A 25,253-nucleotide genomic window follows, 5' to 3' on the forward strand; every position below is an offset into this window, starting at 1 on the left:
CTTTTAAAGAAAGTGCTTAAATTCCCATTTGGAGGAAAACAAAACTAAATTAAACTAAAACAAGACAAATAAAAATGCCCTTCTACCTGCCAATGGGTAAAGAAACACGGCTTTCTTTTCTCTTTGAAGTAAATCACATCCTAAACAGTATTGCTCAACTGCTGAAGTATATTTAAATCAAGATCAAGGACAGGTTGCAACCAATTTCAGCCCTGTCTCTGAAAGGACTAAACTAATACCATGACAGGCTTCAGCAAAGCATCACCCTAGCTAGGCCTGAGTTTCAATTTCCTAAAAGGACTAACAAGAGTTTTGAAATGTAGAACAAAGTGCTATTTCATCAGTAACTGTTCTGACCAGAGAAAGGCTGAGTCACTTCCTGAAAAGTCATAAGACTAACCCTTTTGGCCCTGACCAATCAAGAGTGTACAAATGTAATTGTTGCTTGCTTAGCCAATAACTATAAGGAATTACCTCACCAGTCCAAATTCCCCTGTAACCTAGCATTAAAGATCCTAAGACCAATCAAATAAGAACAAATGTAGTAATTGTTCAAATTAACCAATCAAACTATAGGACAAAGTACCTGCTGAAATTCCCTTAGTTGTGCTTAAAAGTAGCCTTCAAGCTCCTCTTGGGGTTACAATTTTGTATGAATGGTTGCCCCCTGCATGCTGGCTAATTCTGCAGAATAAACGCTCTATGCTTTTACATACTATTGGAGTCCAGGTCTTTCTTCAGTGATTTTCAGACCTTTACATTTGGGGGCTCGTCTGGGACCGATGGGGGACCTCCCCCCCTTCCCAGAACCCAATAGTGGAGCATTTTCTAGGGGAACTATTGATTCACCACTGATCAGTGAGTGGAGCACTTCTCTGTGTCTTTCATCTTTGTTTTACTCTGTTTCCTTAGAAAATCTGGTGTCCAGACACAATCTGGAGGCCCATGGAGGTAAGACTGATGAGGCACATATTACCTTGGGGCCAGGGGCCTCTGAGGACACTCTGGACCCCCTTCTGTTGGAGCTGAAGAGCTCAAAACTGACTCTGGTTTTAATAGAAACTGATGGGTCGGGCCTGTCCGGTGGAACCTGTTTATGGGAAAGACTGCCATTAGTAGCATTTTGGTTTCTTTTTTGCTTCCCGGGGAATTTGTTTGTATCTGTGTGTCTGTTTTCTGTTCATTTTTGTCTATTTATTTGTAAGATACCATGGGACAGGCCATGAGTTCCACTCAACTGGACTTAGTCCTGACACATTTCAAGAATTTCTGACACATGGCAGAAAATCTAGGTTTGACAGTGCATCGGAAAAACTATCTTGTAGGAATGAGTGGCCAACTTTCAATGTGGGATGGCCAGAAGGGGGTACTTTTCATCTCCCCACTATTTACAAGGTGAATGACATTGTGTGTATGGGAGTCCTGGCCACCTGGACCAGGTTCCCTACATCACAGTCTGGCAATGCCTGGTGGAGAGCTCCCCCACCCCCCACCATGGCTAAGCCCCTTTTTACTGCCTATTTCTATGATCCTGTTGGTTAAAGAATCAGGGTAACCAGAAGACTGTAAGCCGGTAGTCTTATCCCCTTCTGTTCCTGAAGAGGACCTCTATCCACCTCCCTATGTACCTCCCCCTGTGCCAGAGCCAATACCACAAGCGATAGCAGCTGATCTAAATACAAGGGAAAATGAGAGAAATATGGCAAGTCCTCCTTGTACATGGGCCCAAGTTGCAAAGCAGGCAGAGTTCATCACTCTTGTACTGCCATTCCAGGCTATGGCCCTCCTGGCCAAGATGGCCAGCAGCTTGTGACTCATATCTCCTTTTCCACTAGTGACTTATATAACTGGAAAATGCAAAATCTGAAGTTTTCTGAGAAACCTTCTGCCCTTCTAGACTTATTATATTCCATAATGATAACCCATCAACCCACTTGGGATGACTGCCAGCAGCTTTGACAGGTTCTCTTTACTACAGAAGAAAGAGAGCAAATTGTAACAGCTGCCGTTAAACTGGTCCTTGGACCCAACAGCCAGCCTACAACTGTACAGGCAAATTTGGATGCAGTCTTTCCTTTAAACCACCCAGATTGGGACCCCAATAGCCCTGCAGGTAAGAAGAGACTGAAAGTCTACCACCAGCTTCTGATAGGAGGTCTCTGAGAGGCTGCAGGAAAGTCCACAAATTTATCTAAGGTAGAACATATTATACAAGATAAGGAGGAAAGCTTAGAGGTGTTATTAGAAGCATATCAGACCTACACATCCCTGGATCCAGAAGCCAGAAAGAACCAATCTGCCATGAACATGGCTTTCATCAACCAAGCTGTGCCAGACATCTGCAGGAAACTTCAGCGACTAGACAGTTTTGTGGGTAAGCAAATGTTGGAACTAGTAGCTATAGCAGAGAATGTCTATAACAATAGGGAGACCCCAGAGGAGAAACAAACCAAAGGCTTAGCCAAAATACTCTTAGCTGCCATGGTTTAAAGTCTGACTAGAGAGAATTAAAGGCCATAGCTTATGGGAAAGGTAGAAATAAATCAATTTCACAGTCCAGAAGAGAGGGACAACCTCAAACCCATCTCCAAAAGGACCAATGTGCTTACTGCAAAGAGATAGGACATTGGAAAAACCAATGTCCAAAAAAGGCTAAAGGACAAAACTCCAAAAGTTCTAGAAATAGGAGAACTCAATGACTGAGTGCATCAGGGCTCACATCCCCTCCATGAGCCCTGGGTAACCTTATAGGTGGAGGGGAAACCAGTAGACTTTCTAGTTGACACTGGGGCTCAGCATTTGATCCTGAAACAGCCCACAGGACACTTGTCCACCAAAAGGACATGGGTCCAAGGAGCCACTGGAACAAATCAGTATTAATGGACTACCCAAAGAGAAGTGGACTTAGGAATTGGACGTGTAACCCACTCATTCATGGTCATCCTTGGGTGCCAATATCCACTATTGGGGAGAGACCTTTTGACTAAAATGGGGGCACAAATCCATTTCAGCCCCAAGGGAGTATAGGTTCTTAGTCAGAATGGTCCTGTACACATGTTAACTGTGTCACTGGAGGAAGAATATAAACTCTATACCTCTCCCTCCCATGCACCCCTAAAGCCATTATCTGAGGGAACTATGGGAAAGGATTCCAGGTGTATGGGCAGAAAGAAATCACCCTGGGCTGGCCAAGCATTGGGCCCCAATCATGGTCCAACTGAGGGCTAATGCCAGCCCAATCCAAGTCCGCCAATACCCTATGCCCTGAGAGGCCAAACTGGGAATAACACCTCACATAAACTGACTTTGGGAACAAGGGATATTAGTCCCTTGTCAGACCACTTGGAATACTCCTTTCCTGCTGGTAAAAAAGCCCACTCCAATGACTTCCAGCCTTGCAGGATTTGAGGGAAATTTATAAATGGGTGGAAGACATCAACCCCAGGGTACCGAACCAGTACACTCTGCTAAGCACTTTGTCACCTGAACACAATGTGTACATGGTGCTAGAGCTCAAAGACGCATTCTTCAGTCTTCCACTAGCCCCAGCCAGTCAACCCTATGCTTTTGAATGGATCCAGAATGTGGATTCAATGGACAGTTGACTTGGACTAGACTACCACAAGGATTTAAAAACTCACCCACCATCTTTGATTAGGCACTTCATGAGGATCTGGGGTGAGTGCTGCCAGGCCTATCCCCAAATAACCCTCTTGCAGTATTAGATGACCTTCTTATAGGAGCCTCAGATAAAGAAGGCTGCTGCTCAGCCACAGAGGCCTTGCTGAGAGAACTGGACCACATGGGATACTGAGTTTCAGCCAGAAAGGTGCAGCTCTGCCAGAGGGAAGTAATTTACCTTGGGTATATACTCAAGGGGGGCCAACACCTATTGTCTGAAGCCTGCAAAGAGACAATCCTAACATTCCCCACCCCAGAACCTGGTGACAGGTACATGAGTTCTTGGGGGCAGTGGGATTTTGTAGACTCTGGATACCCAGTTTCACAGCCTCTCTATGAGGCTACAAGGGGACAAGACAATCCCTTCAATGGACCCCAGAAATGGAAAAGGCCTTTCTCCAGTTAAAAAAAAAGCTCTCCATTAAGCCCTGACATTAGTTTTTCCAGACATCCACAAAACTTTTCATCTTTATGTTGATGAGAACAAAGGCATAGCTTAAGGGGTATTGACACAAACTCTTGGCCCTTGAAAGAGGCCAGTTGCTTATCTATCAAAGAAATTAGACCCAGTGGCAACAGGATGTCCCCCATGCCTCTGAATAATAGCAGCCACTGCTTTATTGGTCAAAGACTCAGATAAACTGACTTTGGGCCAAACCCTGAGAGTGGCTGCTCCTCACGCTATTGAAGGAGTGTTAAAGTAGCCTGCCTGACAGGTGGCTGGCCAATGCCAGACTGACTCATTATCAGGCTATTTTTCTTAACTCCCCACAGGTTCAATTTGCTGTCAGGCAGGCCCTCATTCCTGCAATGCTGCTACCTGATCTAGATCTGGACAGTCTCATACATGACTGCTTGGAGATCTTGAGCAGTTTATAAGGGACCCTACCAGATCTCAAAGATGTCTCCCTTAAAGAGGCAGAGCTGACCTGGTATACAGATGGAAGCAGCTTCCTTAAGGATGGTATCCAGTATGCAGGAGCTACAGTGACAATGGAAGAAACAGCTGCATGGTCTGAAGCCCTCCCTCCAGGTACATCTGCTCAGAAAACTGAATTGATATCCTTAACCAGGGCCTTGCAACTAGGCCAAGGGAAGAGACCTAACATCTATACTGATAGCCGTTATGCTTTTGCAACAGTACATGTTCATGGGCCATTTATAAAGAAAGGGGACAATTGACAGCAGAAGAAAAACCATTAAAAATAAACAGGAAATTTTGGACCTCCTGTGGGCTATATGGCTCCCCAAAGAGATAGCAATCATGCACTGCCCTGGTCACCAGAAGGGGGAGGATCCTACTTCTAAAAGGAACAGGGTTGACAAGGTACCATGAGAGGCAGCCCTTCAGATTACTACTGTCCTGGTGGTGAAATTGCCTCCAATGGTGGCACCAACTTTGCCAGAGACAGCAGACAACACTGATTCAGAACTATGGAGGATTAGGATGTGCACGGCAACCTATAAGGAACAAGGATGGTATAAGACTCCTGATGAAAGGATCATCCTCCCATCAGACTTTGCTAGCCAACTCATTAGACAAATACACCAGAGCACTCATATAGGACAACAGAAGATTGAAGACTTACTTAGATGGGCTCACCTTAAAGTTTTTGACTTGGGATAAAAGGCAACAGAAGTCATAGTCTGATGCCATGCCTGTCACCTAGTAAATGCAAGAAGTGGAGTTTCTTGGTCAGGAATCAGGGAAAGAGGAACCTGACCAGAAGTAAATTGGGAAATTGACTTTATAGAGATAAAATCTGGTTTATATGGGTATAGGTATTTACTAGTATTTATAGACACCTTTTCAGGATAGGCTAAGGCTTTTCCAATTAAGAATGAGACTGCCTCAACTGTGGCCAAGAATCTGTTAGATGACATCATTCCAAGCTTTACTGCAGGTGCAAGAACATCTCTGGCCCCAGCTACAGGCCATCTATGAAAAGGCACCTCCACCTCATGGGTTCATGCCAGGAGATCTTGTACTCATCAAAAGACACCGAAAAGAGACTCTTGAACCCAGTTGGAAGGGACTCTTCACTGTGATCCTGACCACCCCAACTTCAGTCAAGGTGGATGGCATCCCTGCCTGGATACATCACTCACACATGAAGCCTGTTGATCCACACGCGGATCTGGATGACTAAGCTCCTGAAAAAAAAACAGGACTGTGGCAACCTATTGCACATCCACAAGACCCACTTAAGCTAAGGACTCGTAAGCTAGAAACTCAATAATGGCTAGATCCTTTTGTGTTGTGACGGTCTCCTGTTGCTTTTTAACCTCAATTGCTACAAACCTTCATCAGCCTTATAACCTTACATGGGTCATTTCTAATATGGATACAGGGACACTAGTCAACTCCACATCCCATTCATCACCCCTAGGAACCTGGTTTCCTGACTTAATATTTGACCTATGTGGCTTGGTGGGGAAATCATGGGATTATACACATGCAGATGAAGATTGGGAACTTAGTTCTTCCCAGCTATGGGTGTAATTTACCTGATCCCAGAACCAACAGGAACAAACAGGTGTGTCCTGGTCATGACAGAATCCCTGAACAGCAAACTAATTGTGGTGTCCCAGAATCATATTAATGTGCAACTTGGGGATGTGAATCTATGGGAGATATTTATTGGGCTCCCCCTATAAAGACAGATCACATTACTGTCACCAGACCTAAGGAATCAACCTCCTGTTACTGGCCCCCATGGTGTAATCAGTTACTAATCAAGTTCACAGACAGAGGAGAAGCTGCCAGTAGATGGGAAGTTGGTAAAAATTGTAGATTAAGATTATATGTGTCGGGTACAGAGCCAGGAATATTATTTAACATATGTTGCAGTCAGGTTTGCATTGCTGGTAGAGATCACCTGACCAAGATCAGCTTGTGAGAAAAAAGAGGTTTTGGCTTATAAACCAGAGGGGAAGCTCCATGATGGCAGGGGAAAACGATGCCATGAACAGAGGGTGGACATCACCCCCTAGCCAACAGAAGGTGGACCATAGCAATAGGACAGTGTGCCAAACACTGGCATGGGGAAACTGCCTATAACACCCATAAGCCCACCCCCAACAATACACCCCCTTCAGGAGGTGTTAATTCCAAATTCTCCATCAGCTGGGAACCTAGCATTCAGAACACCTAAATTTATGGGGGACATCTGAATCAAACCACCACATTCTGCCCCTGTCCCCCATAAACTGATAACCATACATGATGTAAAATGTAATGCATCCATCTAACTTTAAAATTCCTCATAGTTTTTATCAATCCTAATGATTTTCCAACATACCCATAGGCCAAGATCTTTTAACTAAGCCATAACACCAAAAAAATAAAAAATAAAAAAAACACCCCAAACCCCATAATGGCACAGAATAAAACATTCACACTGCAAAAGATGGCATTGTGCATAGCAAAGAAATACTAAAGCAATACATGATTTAAAACAACCAGGACAAACATCAAACTGTAGTTTCAAGTCCAACAACTGTAGTAAATGAGCAAATCTCAAAGTCTGATAATTCTAACCAGCAACAAGTCTAAGGCTTCCAATTCCACCCCTTCAGCTAGGCTATTCACAGTACTGTAAAACTTCATTGGGGCAGGCAGCTTTCCTTATCAGCCATCTTATGGTCCTGGTATCTCCACTGAAACCCATGGTTCATCCATTAGGTCTCCCTGCAGACATCCAGCAAACCTGCTTCACACTGCCCATGGCCATTTCCAAAACACAAGACAGTGTTGCAAACTCAATGACCATCTCTTTCCTGCATTTCTTATACTCCACAATACCAGGTAGGGGGCCAACTTGTCAATCCAGAGGGGAATCAAGCAAACTTTGAAGAACAGGACACTTCTTGAGCACTCAGGCCCCTTCAAAACAGTCTATATTCTTCCTGTTGCCCCAGTGCAGATCAGCTAGCCCAATCTGAAAGATTGTAATCTTTCAAACAATTTGCAGGTAAAGGTGCAGCAATTTAGGCCCAAAGATTTCATTTTTACTGTGCCATATCCCTCTGCTCACATCAGTTCATTTCTATGCAAAGCAACACTGTACTTCTCAGGACATGGGCATAACAGAAAGCCTCACAGAAACTGCTAGTCCAGTCCAAGCAAATCTCTTTCTCACCCTCACAGTCCATAGTTCTTATTGCATTCAGGTCTTTTAACTCTGACCAGAATAGTCCATCCAGCTGTACTTACAGCATGCAAGGCATCTCTTAGGCCAAGGTTTCAAATCCTTCCACATTCCTCTTGAAAATAAGCTCCAACCAAGAGCAGCTTGTGGGTAAAAGAGGTTTATTTTGGCTGACAGGCCTGAGAGGAAGCTCCATGATGGCATAAACAGAGGGTGGACATCACCCCCTGGCCAACAGAAAGTGGACCATAGCAACAGGAAAGTGTGCCAAACACTGGCATGGGTAAACTGGCTATAACACCCATAAACCTGCCCCCAACAATACACTCCCTCCAGGAGGCATTAATTCTCAAATCTCCATCAGCTGTGAACTTAGAATTCAGAACACCAAAGTTTATGGGGGAACACCTGAATCAAATCACCACACCATACGACTTAATGTCCAGCCATTGGAGGCCAATCAGGCTGCACTACCCATTGGACCAAACCCCACATTGGCCTTGCCACCCATCAGACTACAGCACACAGCACCAGTCTCAGTTTTGGACAGTTCTCCAGTCAAGCGTACTGCTCTAACCTCTTGGCTGTACCCCCTCCTAGAGTCCCATATACTTCCCTTGTATTCAAATTACAATCAACTCAATTTTACCTATGGGTTTCTTAACTCCACCACGAACCTTACTAGAGAAGACTGTTGGCCTTGTCTAGACCCACGACCCCCATATTATACTGGCTGGGCTACCCCAGGAAATATGTCAGCTTCATCAAAAGGCCGACGGAAATGCTCATGGGGAAAATCCCCTGTCCTACTGGAGTCCAGGTCTTTTTTCAGCGATTTTCTGTCCCTTACAGGCTCAAGGAGGGCCTGGGATCCGCTAAGACTGCCAACCCATATTCTTCAGGTTTCCTCCAAAGTTAGATATAGAAAGAACCCAACCCTGTATCTATCTGCTTCTGATCACCCTGCGCTCACAGGTGGCAGGTGGTTCAATGAGCTTCAGGAAGCTAGAAATCAGCGGAATTGCTCCACTGATCTCGCTGCAGCCTGGGGCGACCTTTGTCCCAGAGGAGTGGGGGGGGGGGCGGGGACTCAGTGTGCCCCTGTGGGTTTTGCAGAGAGGCTGGGGGTGGGCTGCAGGAGAGGAAGGAAGCAGCCCGGGGCAATGCAGGACCCACCTGCGGCCAGAGCGGGCGGTTGTCTTGCGAGGCTGCTGTGGGCGGGTCCAGGCCTGGGAGCGAGCAAACAGGCTTGCCAGCGGAGGTGAAGTGCTTGCTTGCGTTTCCAGTTTCCACCCAGCCGTCGCTTAGGCTCTGCTGCTATAAGAAGCCAGGGAGAGAGGGAGGGCCCGCTAGCTTGCGCAAGACAAGCAGTGAGGCAAGGTTTCCAGGAAGAGTTCAAATTGGGAATCCCAGACAGCTGGAAGGACCTGAACTTCCTGTGAGGTTCCCTCTGCAGATGTGGCTGCTTTCCTGTGGTGAGCAGGGCTTATAAGGATTTTCCCCTTGGGATCTGTGCATCCCAGGTCCATAACTGCTTGGAGGGACAAAGGAGCGATCCTTTCCTGTGGGAGCTCCGAGTCTAGGCTCCTAGTATATTTCCCTTGTTATTGTCCTGTCTGCTCCGAGTCAAAGGTGCTTGGAGCCTATAGTTCTTACGGGCTTCATAATTTTGATTATCTCGAGTTTTCAAGTCTTAATGAAGTAGACAAATCATTCTAAAAAAACAACCCAAATACAAGAGCGATGAGAAATCTTATCTTACAAACTGTCCTTCTGTAACCTTGAATTGTCACCAGGGCACTCCTCACTCCCTGCCTTTCCACCATGGATAACAAGGTTGCTTAAGTCTCTGTATAATGTATGCACCAACTATGTGTTTTGATATTTTTGTATTTTATATTTTATTTATGTGTGAGAGAGAATGTGTGTGCCAGGGTTTCTTAGCCACTGCAAACAAACTTCAGATGCATGTGCCACCTTGTGCATCTGGCTTACCTTGGTGCTGGGGTATCAAACCTGGGTCCTTAGGCTTTGCAGGCAAGCCCTTTAGCTACTAAGCCATTTCTCTAGCTCATCCCCTCCCACTTTTTGAGACAGGGTTTCAAGTAGACCAGGCTAGTCTCAAACTGTCTATGTAGCTGAAGATGACCTTGAACTCTTGATTCTCCAAACTCTACCTGGAATCACAGGCATGTGTTACCACACTCAGGCACACCTTTTGTATTAATTTTAAAATTATCTCTAGGTGACAATTGAAGGACTCAGGAACCAGAGAGATGCCATGACAAGCTTTAGAGTCTTCAGTAGGCCTGGGTTTCTGTTTCCCAGTAAAGGTGAACAGTTACTAGAAGAACCATAAAAGTGCTTACACCATACATTCATTTATTTTGGATTTTTGAGGTAGGGTTTCATGGTAGCCCAGGCTGGCCTGGAATTCACTCTACTCTCAGGGTGGCCTTGAACTCACGGTGTTCCTCCTACCTCTGCCTCTCCAGTGCTGGGATTAAAGGCCTGCCCCACAACGCCCACCTACACCATACTTTCTGGTAGCTATAGATAAATTGTTCAAAGTGATTGAGCCAATCACAATAAAGGTTACCTAATCTGCCTGGAATTTCCCCAGCCTGGAAATAAAGCTCCTTGCCTTTGCATACGTGTTTGGTTCTCGTTGGTGGTCACTGGGGGTGCCAAGAACTGGGCATAACATAATAGCTAATGGAATGTAAATATATTGTTTGGGGGATAATAACAAGAAAAAAAAATCTACACATTCAGTATGGGTGGAATCATTTTATCTAAACAGCTTGGATTCCCAGTATGTTGAAGGCACAGATAAGGAAGCCATGGATGTGGCCAGTGAGCCACAGTATATGCGATTGGGACGGTATCTTTCTATAACAGGAGGATCTCAGAGCCACAGCCATGGTGGTTTAGGGTGTAAATAATCATCATAACCCACAGGGCAGCATTCTTCCCAAACTTTGCAGTCTAAAACTATCCTCCTAACTTGTCTCCCACTAAGCCATCTGGTTGTAAATTCCATGGCCCACTTGCCAAGATTCAGATTCATTTATCTGGGAGGTGTTCCCAGCCTTTTTCAGTCAATTTCCCCACTGCAGGTCCTGGAATCAGCTCAGAACACAAGTGCTTTAAAAGTCTTCTCTAAGCTGGTAGTTTTGTTTGGAGGGTTGAGGTTCAGGAATAATCCTTGAACCCCAAATCCTGAGCTCATGTGTGTTTTTAACCAAAGAACTGGATAAACCAAACTGAGAAGGATAATTTATAAAACATCACATTTTATTCAGGAAAATACGAGGGATAGGGAGGGTCCATGAACTGCGAAAGGGAAAATGGGTACATGTGTTCTATGAGCACATGTGGGAGAAAAAACATGAGCCTTGGAACATTAAAGGCAGGGGGAGGTCTAGAGCCCACGTGGGGAGGAGGGGAGGTTTACTAGGACAGGAACCTGGAAGTTCAGGAGAGAGGAACAGCCAGCAAGGAGAGGCCTACCCACCTGGTATTTACTTATAACCTTATTGGGTTGGGCCTTACCCAGGGGAGGAGAAGGGGAAGTGTTACAAGGCAACCTATCTGTACTTTGCTGAGAAAGGCAAAGGGCCTTTTATGAAGGATAAAACCTATAGAATTGGGGGTGTGGGACAGCAAAATGATGCTGATTTTACCGGATCATCTTTACAACCCACTGCTTTCTTCCCAATAATGTTCACTGCATTTTTACAGTGTAGCATGCAAGTAGTTTTTGGCTATTACTGGTGTATTAATGGGGGGGGGGATGGGACAGGGAGGAGAGGAGATGGATGATTGGTTAAAATTAGGGGCCTGACTGGGGAAATGGTGAAGTAATGGAAAGAACAACTAAGCGACAACTTAATTCTCAGTCAAGAATACGTTACCTTTTCAAAATATTTCACTGGCACCAGAATGGTAGACTGTGAGAGACTACTTCAAAGGTGTGATGTTCCATACCTGAGATTCATATCACCCAAAAAGGACAAAGCCAGTTCCTAAATTAACCAAAGCTGCCATGTTAGAGATAGAAACTGAAGCAGGAAAGCCTTTATTTGGAGAGTATATTCAGGCAGATTATTTTGCCTCAGAGGTGTTAATATTAAAATTAGAAAAAATACTTCCTCTTTCAATCATGAAGGTATAAATACCAGTTTATTATACCAGCTAGTCCATCAAAGCCATTGGCTGAAGTATTGCTGGAAGGACAGAGGGAGATAGGAGAGCCTGTTCTTAAGGTGAAAACCTCTTAGAGCCTGGTTTTTCAACTTTGAACTCTGAAACTTAGTGGTAGGATTCAGTCACTGACAACACAAATTTCAATGAGTCAATTGAAGACTTGAATACCTCAAAGGCCCTGGTCTCAGGAAATGAATAACTTTCATATTGGGGTAGTGGTTTACATGAAAACACAAAATAAATTTTTCAGATTAACTGATACCCATAATGTTCTGTCTTGAATCAGGAGACCCATCAGTTCTTGGTATCATCTAGACCTTTATCTAGAGCTATATTGTTAAATCATTTTAAGCATGTGTTAGATATCTGAGAATGAAAATTTTGTTTAAATGTAAACTTCATAGCATACTGTCAGTTTTTGTCTTAATAAAGCCATATATATGTATATATGTACATATATATATATATATATACAGACACACACACAACACACACACACCTGTGTGTGTGTGTGTGTGTGTATATATATATATATATATATATATATATATATATATATATATAATATATTTTAAATATTATTTTAAAATATATATATATCTTATACATAGTATTCATTGATTGTATAGCATTGAATTTTCCTTGTTTGAGGACTTATAGATAAGAAGCATTTCAGCCTAAGGAATATGGCCTGCAGCTGTGTTCTTAATAGGCCTCAGGGCTGCTCAGCTTGATGGCTGGGTCAGAAACAGATTGGGAGGACACGGGGTTTAAAGTCTAGAGTTCAAGAGGGCGGAAATGCTTTGCTCTGATGATTTAAGCCTGATGGGTACAGAAACCTGCCTCTTGACACACAGACCCTATTTACATCTAGAATATAGATTTGTTGGTTGCCAATGAAACATAAAACAGTTATTGTAAAAAGACAGCTGCTGAGGGCACCAGACATTCTGACCCACACATTCTTGTCCTCTGGGTATTTCTCATGAAAGCCATGGCATAGACTAGAGGCTATTTGATAAATAGGGATTCTAATGTTTTTCTGGTACCTGACTGGGAGAGTCAGCTGTGTCTGTGGTGATATAGCTTACAATAATAAGACAACAATGAGCAATAATAGCTAGTGATGTTTTTGCAAGCATGGGAGAGCACATACACACACATACACACGTGTGTGTATTGTATGTGTGAGGTGTATATATAGACATGTATGCCCCATATATATGTGTTTGGAAGCCAGAGGAGAAGGTTTGGTGTTCTCTTATCACATATCTACCTACTTCCTTGAGACTGGGTCTCTTCCTAAACTAGGAGCTGTTGTTTATCAACAAGGTCCAGCAATTTATCACTCCCCAGCCTTCCATCCCACACCATGGACTAAGGTTACAGATGTGTGTGGTCATCCCCACACCTAGCTTCTTTTCTTACGTGGGTTCTGAGGCATCAAACTTGGTGCTATCCAACCAAAGAAGCTTTTATGCTTAAGCAGCAAGTGCTCTCAATTGCTGAGCTATCTCCAATTCCAACAAATGACCTCTATTAGTAAACACTGGAGGCTCTTGACTTATCTTGTGGTTTGTGAACTGAAATGCTCAGAGAAAGCTGAAACTGTGTTAAAGACTCCAAAGGCTTCTTAGCCCTGGTTTATAGAATATGGTGATTGTGGAGATAGAATATTTTGTAGGTGAAGATCCAAAATTATTTGAGGCTATCTCTAGCCCATTTTAATAGTCATTTACTATCCACTTTTGGATTCACTAACCACTTTGACTTTTTTTTTTTTAATTTTTTTTGTTCATTTTTATTTATTTATTTGAGAGTGACAGAGAGAGAGGAAGAGGCAGAGAGAGAGAGAGAGAGAGAGAGAGAGAGAGAGAGACAGACAGACAGACAATGGGTGCGCCAGGGCTTCCAGTCATTGCAAAGGAACTCCAGATGCGTGCACCCCCTTGTGCATCTGGCTAACATGGGTCCTGGAGAACCGAGCCTCCAACCGGGGTCCTTTGGCTTCACAGGCAAGTGCTTAACCACTAAACCATCTCTCCAGCCCTACTTTGACTTTTAAACAGACTCTTGAAATGTCTCACTAATCTTGACACACTAGACTCCACCAACCCTAAAGCTAAGATGGTGATAAAGACCACTTTAACAGCCCATGATTTTCCTCCCTGCCTACTTGATGACACTACCTATTGTGTTTTGCAAACGCTTTGATGGATGACTTTCTCTCCTGTACTCCTGCACCATTTTCCATGGTGGATCATTGAAGCTGGGTTACCAGGTCATTGCCACTTGTATTCAGCTTGGAATAAACTATTTTATTTTTTTCTGTAGTGTTGGTACTTTATGCTGACAAGTTTAAAGACTGATTTTTTTTTTAGGCCTAGTAAGGACACACAATTCATAACTGCTAGTTTTTCTTTAAACCCTTGCTATAGAGGGAAATTAAATCCTTTTCTTCATTGTGGTACAGTCTTAGAATCCCAGCACTTGAGAGGCCGAGGCCAAGAGCATCTTATGATCCAGGCCAACCTGGGCTATAGAGTCCAAGTCAGCCTGGACTACATACTACCACCCTGTACCATCAAAAAAGACAAACAAACACACAAACAAAAAAAACATTACAAAGCCAAGGAAAAACATTTTCTTCCTCTCAGGGACTCCTATCTTTTTAATCTTAGCTATAGCTCACTTTCCCTCCTCCCCAAGGATGTTTCAAAATTGTTCCACATCTTCTCATGTGGGTGGGGAATTTTTCAGTCTCTGGCCCTAGATGTGATGACATACTAGTTTATTATTAACATGTGTATGGTAAACTCTTATTAGCTGAACTCTTATTGGTAAAGAGTTGCCCTTTATCTGTCTTCCAGGAGCAGCAGACAACTGGGATGGCTGGAGCAGATTACTTTGGTTTCTTGGCCAGGTTTGGACCCATTATTTATTGACATGATGGACAAACAGGTCCCCAAATGTGCACTCCAACTAAGAAGAGAATCATGCCTTTACATATTTGTTATTATTAAGTGGATGAAAATATTTGAAACTTGATTATAATGAGAGCCAAATACATTTCAGTTACATAAATGCTTTTCTTTGCTGAAGGCAACTGGAGATCTACAGGATTAAATTACTGGGATATGAAGGATGAAAGGACTGGTGCTTATTAGTGATAAAACTTGAGAGGCACTTGACTTATTTATCTTGTGGTTTAAAGACTGATTTTCCCTTTGGGCCTAGGAGGGACACACAATTCATAATTCTTTTCTCCTTAAACCATTACTGCTAAGAAAAATTAGCCTTCCAAAAGATGCCAGTTACCTGAATACTGAAGGATTTGGTGTTGGCATGTTTCATCCTTCTTCCTGTGGCTGTTTCATCAGATCTCACATGCCATGCACTATCAAAAAGTTCCTGATTAGAGATTTCCACATTTACCACGCTCCTGAGACTTTCCTGATACTTCTAGCAATGGAGCCAATTAAAACAGGTACCAACAACTCACCAAAGTAAAATGAACACCCTATCTTTACAATTAAAAGTATTTTTATTTAGTTAGTTGCGAGTGGCACACACATGGAGATGACTATGGGCACACCAGTGCGTCCTGCTGCTGCCAATAAACTCCAGATTCATGTGCCACTTTGTGCATCTGGCTTTACATGGGTACTGGGGCATTGAACCTGGCAGTCAGACTTTGAAAGCAATTATCTTTAACCACTGTGCTATCTCCTCAGCCCCTTTTATTATTTATTTGTGTGTGCATGATCATGTGTATGAGTGTACAGAGGCCATTGGATAACTTTCAGGACATCCCTTGCTTTAAAAATATTTTTATTATTCATATTTGAGAGAGAGAAAGAGGCAGAAGGAGAGAGAGAGAGGGAAGAGGTACATCAGGGCCTCTTGTCACTGCAATCGAACTCTAGACGCATGTGCCACCTTGTACATATGGCTTCCATAGGTCCTGGGAATCAAACCTGGGTCCTTTGGCTTTGCAGGCAAGTGGCAAGCGCCTTAATCACTAAGCCATTTCTCCAGCCCCCAAAGAGTTAACTTTCTTTTGCTTGATTGATTGTTTGTTTTTTGAGGTAGTGTTTCACTTCTAGCTCAGGGTGATCTGTAGTCTCAGGGTGGCGTTGAAATCACGGCAAACCTCCTACCTCTGCCTCCCAAGTGCTGGGATTAAAGGTGAGAGCTGCCACTCCTAGCCATTCCCTCCTTTTCCAATTCAGATTGAGGCACAGTTTCTCCCTCTGGATTCTTGCTCTGCTGTTTGCTGCTCTCACCTTAAGATTCTGGAAGGTTTCTCCCATGAGTATCAGGATCAGAGTTCTGGAATTTCAGAAGCCCACCACAGCTTCTGGCTTTTACATGGGACTCCAACTTGGGTACTGCAGCTTGAGCAATGAGTGATTAATTCACTGAGACCTCTCCCTATCCTCCTATACCTATTGTTTTTGAAAAATGAAGGAGCAAATGAGAGAAATGGAAGTACTACCAGTGATATTTCTGTCTAATTCAAAGAAATGGTGAGAAATTATGGCCTCTGGAGATTATGAGGTTAAAGAAGATTTCATGTTTCCTTGCCTATGGACAGGGACTAGGGAAAGGTGCTGGAGGAGGCACTCAGTCTCAACAACCCCACTGCAAGAATCTGAAAATGAGTGTATTAATGAGTGTATTAAGTTTTGTTTCTTTCTTTTTTTTTTTTGTTTTTTGTTTTTTGTTTTTCAAGGTAAGGTCTTGCTCTAACCCACCTGGAATTCACTATGTAGTCTCAGGGTGGCCTCAAACTCACGGTGCTCCTCCTAACTCTGCCTCCTGAGTGCTGGGATCAAAGTCATGTGCCACCACACCAGGCATATTTTGTTGTTTTGATACCTGACTGATTTCCTGTGGTCCTTGCTCTGCAGTACAAGTTTCCCTTTCTGGTAACTATATCTTCAGTTTCCTCTCACAAACATTCTTGTCCCTGTGCATCAGATTGAATTGGCACATCTCCTGGGGTTTTAGGAGCAGGCACCTGACTTGAGCATGTCAACCAAAGCGCAGAGCCACAGCAATAGGTTGGTTCTGTGATGACATGTGGATGAAGCTGGGCAGATAGTGTTCCCTGGAATGTTCTGTAAGGCAGCACATTCTGTTACTTCACTATTTTATGAACCTGGGTGAAGGTAAGGAGAAAGCGAGCCCCAAAAGAAACCACTTCAGGGAAAAGAGAGCAAAAAGATAATTTCTGAAGCTTTTGCAGTTCCTATCTGTAGAGGGATCTAGACTCTAGGGTTTTTTGTTACATGACTCTGTTATATGTAGATTTCTGACTGATACCACATGACTCTGATCATATTCTTACTGAGGTGGAAACATCACAACATGCCATTGGAAAGAGAATCTTCATTCATTCATTGTTCAAAACAATAGCAACCAAAAATACTTTTTCTAAGTTGTGTTATAGTAGATTTGAGACTTCAGAAAACATTTGTGTTTTGTGGCTGATGTTTCTCAGCTACTTCCCGGTATATCTGAAATTTAATTTCCTGTTTTGGCAACTTCTGCTTTTTGCCTACTCTGTGACTGTGGGGAAATGGGTAAAAATAGCTCCTCCTTGACCTTCCAAATCACAAAGCTTATAGTGAAGAATCCAGGCCATTGACCTGGTTTGAACCAACTTCTGGGATTTCCACCAACACATACTAGGAAGCAAAACCAAACATTTTTCCACCTACCTGTACCCAAAAAGTACTTATGGGGAAATATGCCAGATACTCACTGCACTAGAGACTGGGCTGGATGGTGGTGAGGAAGGGATAATAAAGAATTTAAAAATAAGACATGCCCCAAAGAACTAGACTCTGATTCAAGAGAAGGTAAAAGTGAAAGAGGTGAACAAGGGAGATAAATAATTAATAATTTTTTAAGGATAAAAGGTAAAACCCAGGGTGGGGAATAGCTGTGGCTACATTTGGGAACTGAAAATGGGAAAAGAATCCTTGTACACTTTATCTGCATTTTCTGACTTCCTGAGTGACAATATTTGTGTTAACTTTGGATGCTCCTGGGGTAATGGCAGGGCTACAGATCACATATTATCAAATCTGGAGTGGCTCAAACTATACCTACTGACCTTAGATGAATCACTTAGTTGTGATATTATCATAGAAAAAGAAGTTTGAAATAGTTGGCAGAGATTGGCAGGCATTTATCCTGTTTGATAAGTGCATTAATAAAAATGTTCTATTAGAAGTGCAAAAACAGAGGCCATTCTAGTTTTACCTCTTAGTACACATGGTGATGTATGCATCTGCTGACAGACATGAATCACCTTGTTGGTGGCCATTTTTAGCACTAGAAATGTTATTGTTAGAGGCAATTCCAGTTCAGTCAATTTGTGCAGTAAGTGGAGGTTGGTTAGATTCTCATATACTAAAAAGGAGACACACACACACACACACACACACACACACACACACACCAAAAACTAAATAAAAACTAAAGCACTCCCCATCCCCCAAACACCACCAAAACCTATGTGCTCCTCTTCACTTTAACGTGGAATTATCAATGAACTTGGCATAAAACAGACCATAGGAGAGAAAACAATGGTAGGAAGAGTGACAATATTAGGCCATTTTTTTTTCCTGCAAATCTTTGACTATAAAGATGAATTACTTGTTAAAAATAACATTTTAAATTTTATTTCATATACATATTATACTCTTATCCTCTCTCCCCAACTCCTGTTACCCTGGGAGTCCTCCTCAATGGGATTATAGTATTTACCACTGTGGGGTCATCAAGGCCTCAGCCAGTGCCAATGGGATAAATAAGGGATGTGCCTCAGAAAGTAAGGTTTTGTGTTTTTTAATTTTTTTTTTTTTATTTTTCTTGAGGTATAGTCTCACTCTAGCCCAGGCTGATCTGGAACTCACACTGTAGTTCCAGGTATGGAATCCATAGAGATCCTTTTACCTCTGCTTCCTGTGTGCTGAGATTAAAGGCATGTGTTACCACACCCAGCCTGAAAGTTATTTTTCTTTTGTGGAATTGCTTTAAAGATAGTGATAAAACTCAGCTAGGGAAATAGCTCAGTTGGCAAAGTGCATACTGTCCAAGCATGGGAACCTGAGGTTGATCCTCAGTACCTTGTAAGAGAAGCCAGGTGTGGTGACACACAATTGTAATTCCAGCACTGGGGAGGCTAGACAGATCTTGGGGTCTCACCGAGCAGGCAGTACAGTCTAATTGTTGAGCTCCCTGCTTCTAATAAAGGTGGATGGTGTCTGATGAGGACAATACTTGAGACTGCCCTCTGGCTTCTACACACATGTGTACACAAATGTGTGTGTACCCATATGCATGTATGCACTTGTACATATGAACACACAAACACACAAATATAATGATAAAACTTTCACTATCATGACATCAGTACTATATTCACAAATTGTTTGTCAAATGATTTAACTACTATAGGTTTTTAAAAATATTTTTATTTTTATTTATTTATTTGATTGACTATACACACACACACACACACACACACATACAGGGAGGGAGAGAGAGGGGGGGGGAAAGAGATAGATAATGGGCCTGCCAGGGCCTCCAGCCACTGCAAACAAACTCCAAATGCATGCGCACCCTTGTGCATCTGGTTTATGTGGGTCCTGGGGAATCAAACCGGGATCCTTTGGCTTTGTAGGCAAATGCTTTAACCACTAAGACATTTCTCCAGCCCCTACAGGTTATTTTTTACATACATTTATACTTCATTTACAAGAATTAAAGGCTGGGTGTGGTGGTGCATGCCTTTAATCCCAGCACTCTGGAGGCAGAGGTAGGAGGATTGCCATGAGTTTGAGGTCAGCCTGGGCTAGAGTGAGACCCTATCTCAACAAAAACCAATAAACCACCACCTCCAACAACAAAAAAGAGTAATAGCACACTGCCAACTAGTCCCAGTCTTCTCTATCTTGCTTTCCCAAAGCAATATACCTTGGAGGTTATTCACATTAGAACAGTAAAGTCAGTTGTGCTCATAATCACACACATTCTCCACTTTCCTTCCTACATTCTGCCTTATGTCTACAGAGCTTATTACTTTCCAATACAGTGCAATACATTTATTTAATAGGTTTATCACTTGCATTCTCATGGAACTCACAAGTCATGAGGAGAAAGGTTTTTTTTTTTTTTTTTTTTTTTTTTTTTGTATAACTTATGCCTTGCTGTATAGACAACACTTACAAAGGTGATGGACTATGTTAGGGTCTGAATAAGTATTCTTGAGTGAAAATTATGGGCTGATATAATCTATAAAAGAAGTACATGAAAGTTTAACAAACATGAAGTTAAAGCTGGGTTTCACCAGCCCTCCCTCTCGAGAATGCTCACATAACCACCTCTCCTGATTGCCAGATGTTCTTGAGCTAAAATTGCTCAGAAAAGGCCAAATGCCTCTGGCTATTTTATCTTTTGCTATTCCCAGGATTATGTTTTTTTTTTTCTCAGACTCCCTTTTTTATCTATAACCTTTTCATTTAATTACCTCTTTTCTAACTCCATATCTCCTTTGTCTAAAATTACATTTTATGAAAATATAGTAGAGTTCCAGGGTCTTTTTTTCTGAAATTATTTCTGTAGTGAGATATTGCTTCCAAAGTCCCAAGAGTTGGCACTTGTAAACACACCATGGAAAGCTGTCTAGCCTAACTTATTATATACAAGGCATGGACATGTTTCCCTCATGCCATGGAGCTGCATGGCAGACACTGCAAGAGTTCTGATTCAGAGTCACTGGACTCTCATGTTGTACAGAGACTGTTGGAAGAAGGGGAAGGGACATGTACTTTCAGTTGGCGAGTAGAAGATAAATTTTAATCATTAAAAAAAGGAAATAGGGGCTGGAGAGATGGCTTAGTGGTTAAGCGCTTGCCTGTGAAGCCTAAGAACCCTGGTTCAAGGCTTGATTCCCCAGGACCCACATTAGCCAGATGCACAAGGGGGTGCACACATCTGGAATTCCTTTGCAGTGGTTGGAAACCTTGGCATGCCCATTTTCTCTCTCTCTCTCTCTCTATCTGCCCCTTTCTTTCTCTCTCTCTGTCACTTTCAATTAAATCAATAAAAATGAACAAATTTTTTTTTAAAAAGGCAATAGTAAGAGACAAAATAATTGTCCCATTCTACTTGCCTTTGGTAGGATGGTGGGCACTTTAAAATATTCTTAGTTTATGCTTCCTTGCATTTTGTAAAGCTGTGGTTATGATGCATCTTATATATGAGAAAGGACAAATTAGATTGTAGGTAGGTTTTCATTTTTATGTCATGATATGAATTCATTAAAACCCTAAGTCAGAACTATCTGAACACTGAACATAAATACAGCACCCTCCATATCTTAAGGATGATTATTCACTGAGAAGAATATTTGCAAGCAAATTAAGTTTTTATTGAAGGTTTTGGTTTGAACAATTTTAGCTGGACGTGGGAAATTTAAATTGAGTAGTTTGTCCAATCTCATCCAAATCTTTCCAGGAATAAAAAGATGACTGTACTTATGGAAGGAACTGATATCATTCAGCTCCAGTACCCTGTCTTTAACCAAAGAACTGGATAAATTAGACTAGAAGGAGAATTATTAAATTATTACATTTTTTTATTTGGAAGTCAGGAGGGATCAAGGAGAGTCTGTGGACTAAAGAAGGGAAAACGAATGTCAGAGGGGGTTAGGTGGGGAAAGAAAAAGTCCAGGATCCACAGGGTGAGGAGTGGAAGCATCCCTGTGGTCTAAGGGCCACATCAAAGTCCATGGGCCTAGGTGCAAACAACAATATCCTTCTTCTCCCTGACAGCAGCTAAACTGTCAGGCTGAGAAGGACAAAATCTTACCTGTGGTGAAAATCTCAGGTGCTCAGAGATGAACAGCCTAGGAGCAGGCAAAAAGGAAAAAGCCCTAAAGCCCTGCTGAGCAGCTTGGCTTTTATTTTGGGCCCTGGGATCAATGCAGAATGAGCCATCACAGCTCTCAGCTTCAGTGGAAGAATACTATTAGTGAGAGATGATTATGATGATAGATAGATAGACACATGATAGATGATAGACAGATGATGATAGATAGATAGCTTGAGTGAGTATGGGTGTATCAGGGCCACACTGTTTTTGCCACTGGAAACAAACTCCAGATGCATGCATCATTTTGTGCATTTGACTTTAGGTGAGTACTGGGGAAGTGAACCCAGACAAACAAGCTTTGCAGAATCGTGCCTTTAGGGCCAAGATGGTGACTGCCTAACTGCGCCGTACATCCCCAGGAAAGAAAGGCAAGGCATGAAGGGTTCACTTGGTCTTTTAGGGAAGAGCAATCTCTAGTAGATTGTGAGTGGGAAAAAAGGGAATCACTGACTCCCTTGCTGTGGGTAGCCCACCCCTCCCCCCCAAGCAGCTGCCATACCCACAGTCCCAGCTTCAGGATACCCCTGCACTTAAGGTAGGAAATGGGACCCAAGCCAACATAGTTCCACTTGCCTCACTTCACAAGGGTAATCGCCCTGCTACACCCGCCCGTGTGTGACCTTGTGCAAGCTCTACCTGCTGGCCCACTGGTGCTCAGCTCCTTCAGTCCATTTGTCCATCACACATGCTGATCCCTGCTTGTGCAAGCTTAGCCTGCTCTGCACATTTGCACATTTCCTGCTCCAGCCGCCACTCTTTCCAGTATGAGCGCAGGCACATTCCACCTGCCCATGAGAGCTCTGACTCACTCTGCGTGTCCACCTGTGCCAGCTCAGGTGCAAGCCCCTGCTTGACTGCCAGTGTCCTGTTGCAAGTAAGCTCAGACTGCTTTTGGGTCCCAGTGTTCTGCTACACTGGGGTTTAGGCTGCTTCGATGCTTGGTGCTTCAGTGTCCCTCCAAGTGCAAGCACAGGCAGCTTTGGCTCATCATTGTGTAAGAGCTCAAGCAACTTTGGAGCCCCTCCCATGCAGGAGCTCAGGCTGCTTTGGCATTGTGCCAAGTGAGAGCTCCAACATCAGCTTCCCACAGCACTTGAGCTCAGACTGATCTACCCACCCAAGTGTTAGCTCAAAACCATACAGCCCATCTGCCTGCCTGCTGGCAAGCCAAGGCCAGCTCCCCCAAGAGGCACCACTTCCCCCACCACAGTCCTACTTCCCTGCCCATACACTGTGATGCACAGACCACAGTGCAAAAGAAATAACATGAAAAATCAAATGCAAGTAAATCCAGTTACATCACCCAGTCCTACAATGAACATCTCTAATCAAAGCACAGAAGAGACATTAGGATCAGAACACCAAAATGAAGCTATGAGCAATGCAACTCTGACCAAGTGACTGGTAGAATTTGCAGAATAGCAACAAAGGACCAATAATTGTGTGGATGCTACTATCACTAGACTAGACCTAATAGATAAGAAAATGGAAGGAGTTCAAAGACAGTTAAGAAATATGAAGGGGGAATGAAAAAAAAAAGAGGATCTCAAAAATAAGCTGGTGATGCTAAATGAAGACATAAAGAAATGCAAGGATGAATTACAAGAAGCATCAAGAAAATCAAAAAATGATGTGAAAAGGGAGCTTGACAGAGGGACAGAAACTATACACAGAAAAGTTGTAGAAAATGCAAACCTAATTGAACAAGTCCAAAACTCTGTAGACGCTCTCAAGAATAGAGTCAGCCATGTGGAGTATAGAAACTCTGATCTGGAAGACAATATGCAAGAAACAGTTCTAGAGTTCAAAAGTTTCAATAAGTTCAAAAATTTCTGTGAACAGAACATGAGGGAATTAATCATGGGATACCCTTAAATGTCCTAATATCCAGATCACTGGAATACCAGAAGAAGAAATTCAGACCAAAGGCATGGAGACCTTATTTAACAAAATAATCAAAGAAAACTTCCCCACTCTCTTAAAAGAAAGGCCCATCAAGATACAAGAAGCTAATAGAACTCCAAACAGATTGGACCAAAGGAGAAACTCTCCAAGACACATTGTCATTAAGACTTTAAACATTGACACCAAAGAGAAAATCCTAAAAGCAGCTAGGGAAAAACAGCACATCACTTTTAAAGGTAACCCCATCAGAATTACTTCAGACTTCTCAATAAAACCCTGAAAGCCAGAAGGGCATGGAATGAAATACTACAAAGTCTAAGAACCTGTGGCTTCCAACCCAAACTACTCTATACAGCAAAAGTATCCCTCACAATAGATAGTAAAAGAAAAACTTTCCATGACAAAACTCAGCTTTACAATTATGTGAACATAAAACCAAATGTACAGAGAGGATTTCAGGAAATTCTCCAAACAGAAGAATCAAATAATCAAACTCAAATGCCCACAAGAAGCAGATCACAATAACCAAACTCAGAAAAGGCACAAAAACTTCAAAGTCCACGAAAACACCAAACCACATATACCAACACAATATGGCAAGGATCAAATCAAACTTCACAGTCATTACCCTAAATATTAATGGTCTTAATTCACCCATCAAGAGACACAAGCTAACAGGATGGATCAGAAAATTAGACTCCTCAATCTGTTGTCTTCAAGAAACCTCTCCACTAAAGAAATCTCTCCACTAAAGACAGACACCTCCTTGGGGTAAAAGGGTGGAAAACAATATTCCAAGCAAACGGGAATAAGAAAGAAACAAGCCAGCATAGCTATATTAATATTGGGTAAAATAGACTTCAAACAAAAAATAATAAAAAAAGACAAAGAATGCCACTTCCTACTTATCAAGGGAATGATCCAGCAAGAGGATATTACTATCATATATCTGTATGCACCAAACACAGGGGCATCACAGTTCATAAAGCAAAACCTACTTGACAATAAAACAGAAATAACCACCAACATCATCATAGTTGGGGACTTCAATACACCATTATCAGTACAGACAGCACACCCAAACAGAAACTCAACAGGAAAGTAAGAGAGCTCAACAAAACCATAGATCACTTAGACCTAATTGACATCTATAGAACATTCCATCCCCAATCCACAGACTACACATTCTTCTCAGCAGCCCATGGAATATTCTCTAAAATATATCATATACTGGGTCACAAAGGCTGCCTCCATATATTTAAGAAGATTGACATAATCCCCTGCATGATATCAGATCACAGTGCAGTTGACACGTAAAATGGAATGACATGGCTGGAAGCTGGAAGAGAGTCAGTC

The 25,253-nt window shown here is 42.6% G+C and overlaps 1 protein-coding gene across 1 annotated transcript in view; it reads right to left on the minus strand.

Moving 5' to 3' along the window:
• The window catches only part of Steap4 (STEAP4 metalloreductase), a 39,105-nt gene extending 29,936 nt beyond the window's left edge, over nt 1-9,169 (minus strand). The window contains exon 1 of the mRNA XM_004662279.3: nt 9,009-9,169. The gene's annotated coding sequence lies outside the window, so the exon portion shown is untranslated. The remainder of the gene's footprint in view (nt 1-9,008) is intronic.
• Between the last annotated feature and the right edge of the window lie 16,084 nt (nt 9,170-25,253).

This window comes from Jaculus jaculus, chromosome 10, assembly GCF_020740685.1.
Source record: "Jaculus jaculus isolate mJacJac1 chromosome 10, mJacJac1.mat.Y.cur, whole genome shotgun sequence".
Lineage (NCBI taxonomy): Eukaryota > Metazoa > Chordata > Mammalia > Rodentia > Dipodidae > Jaculus > Jaculus jaculus.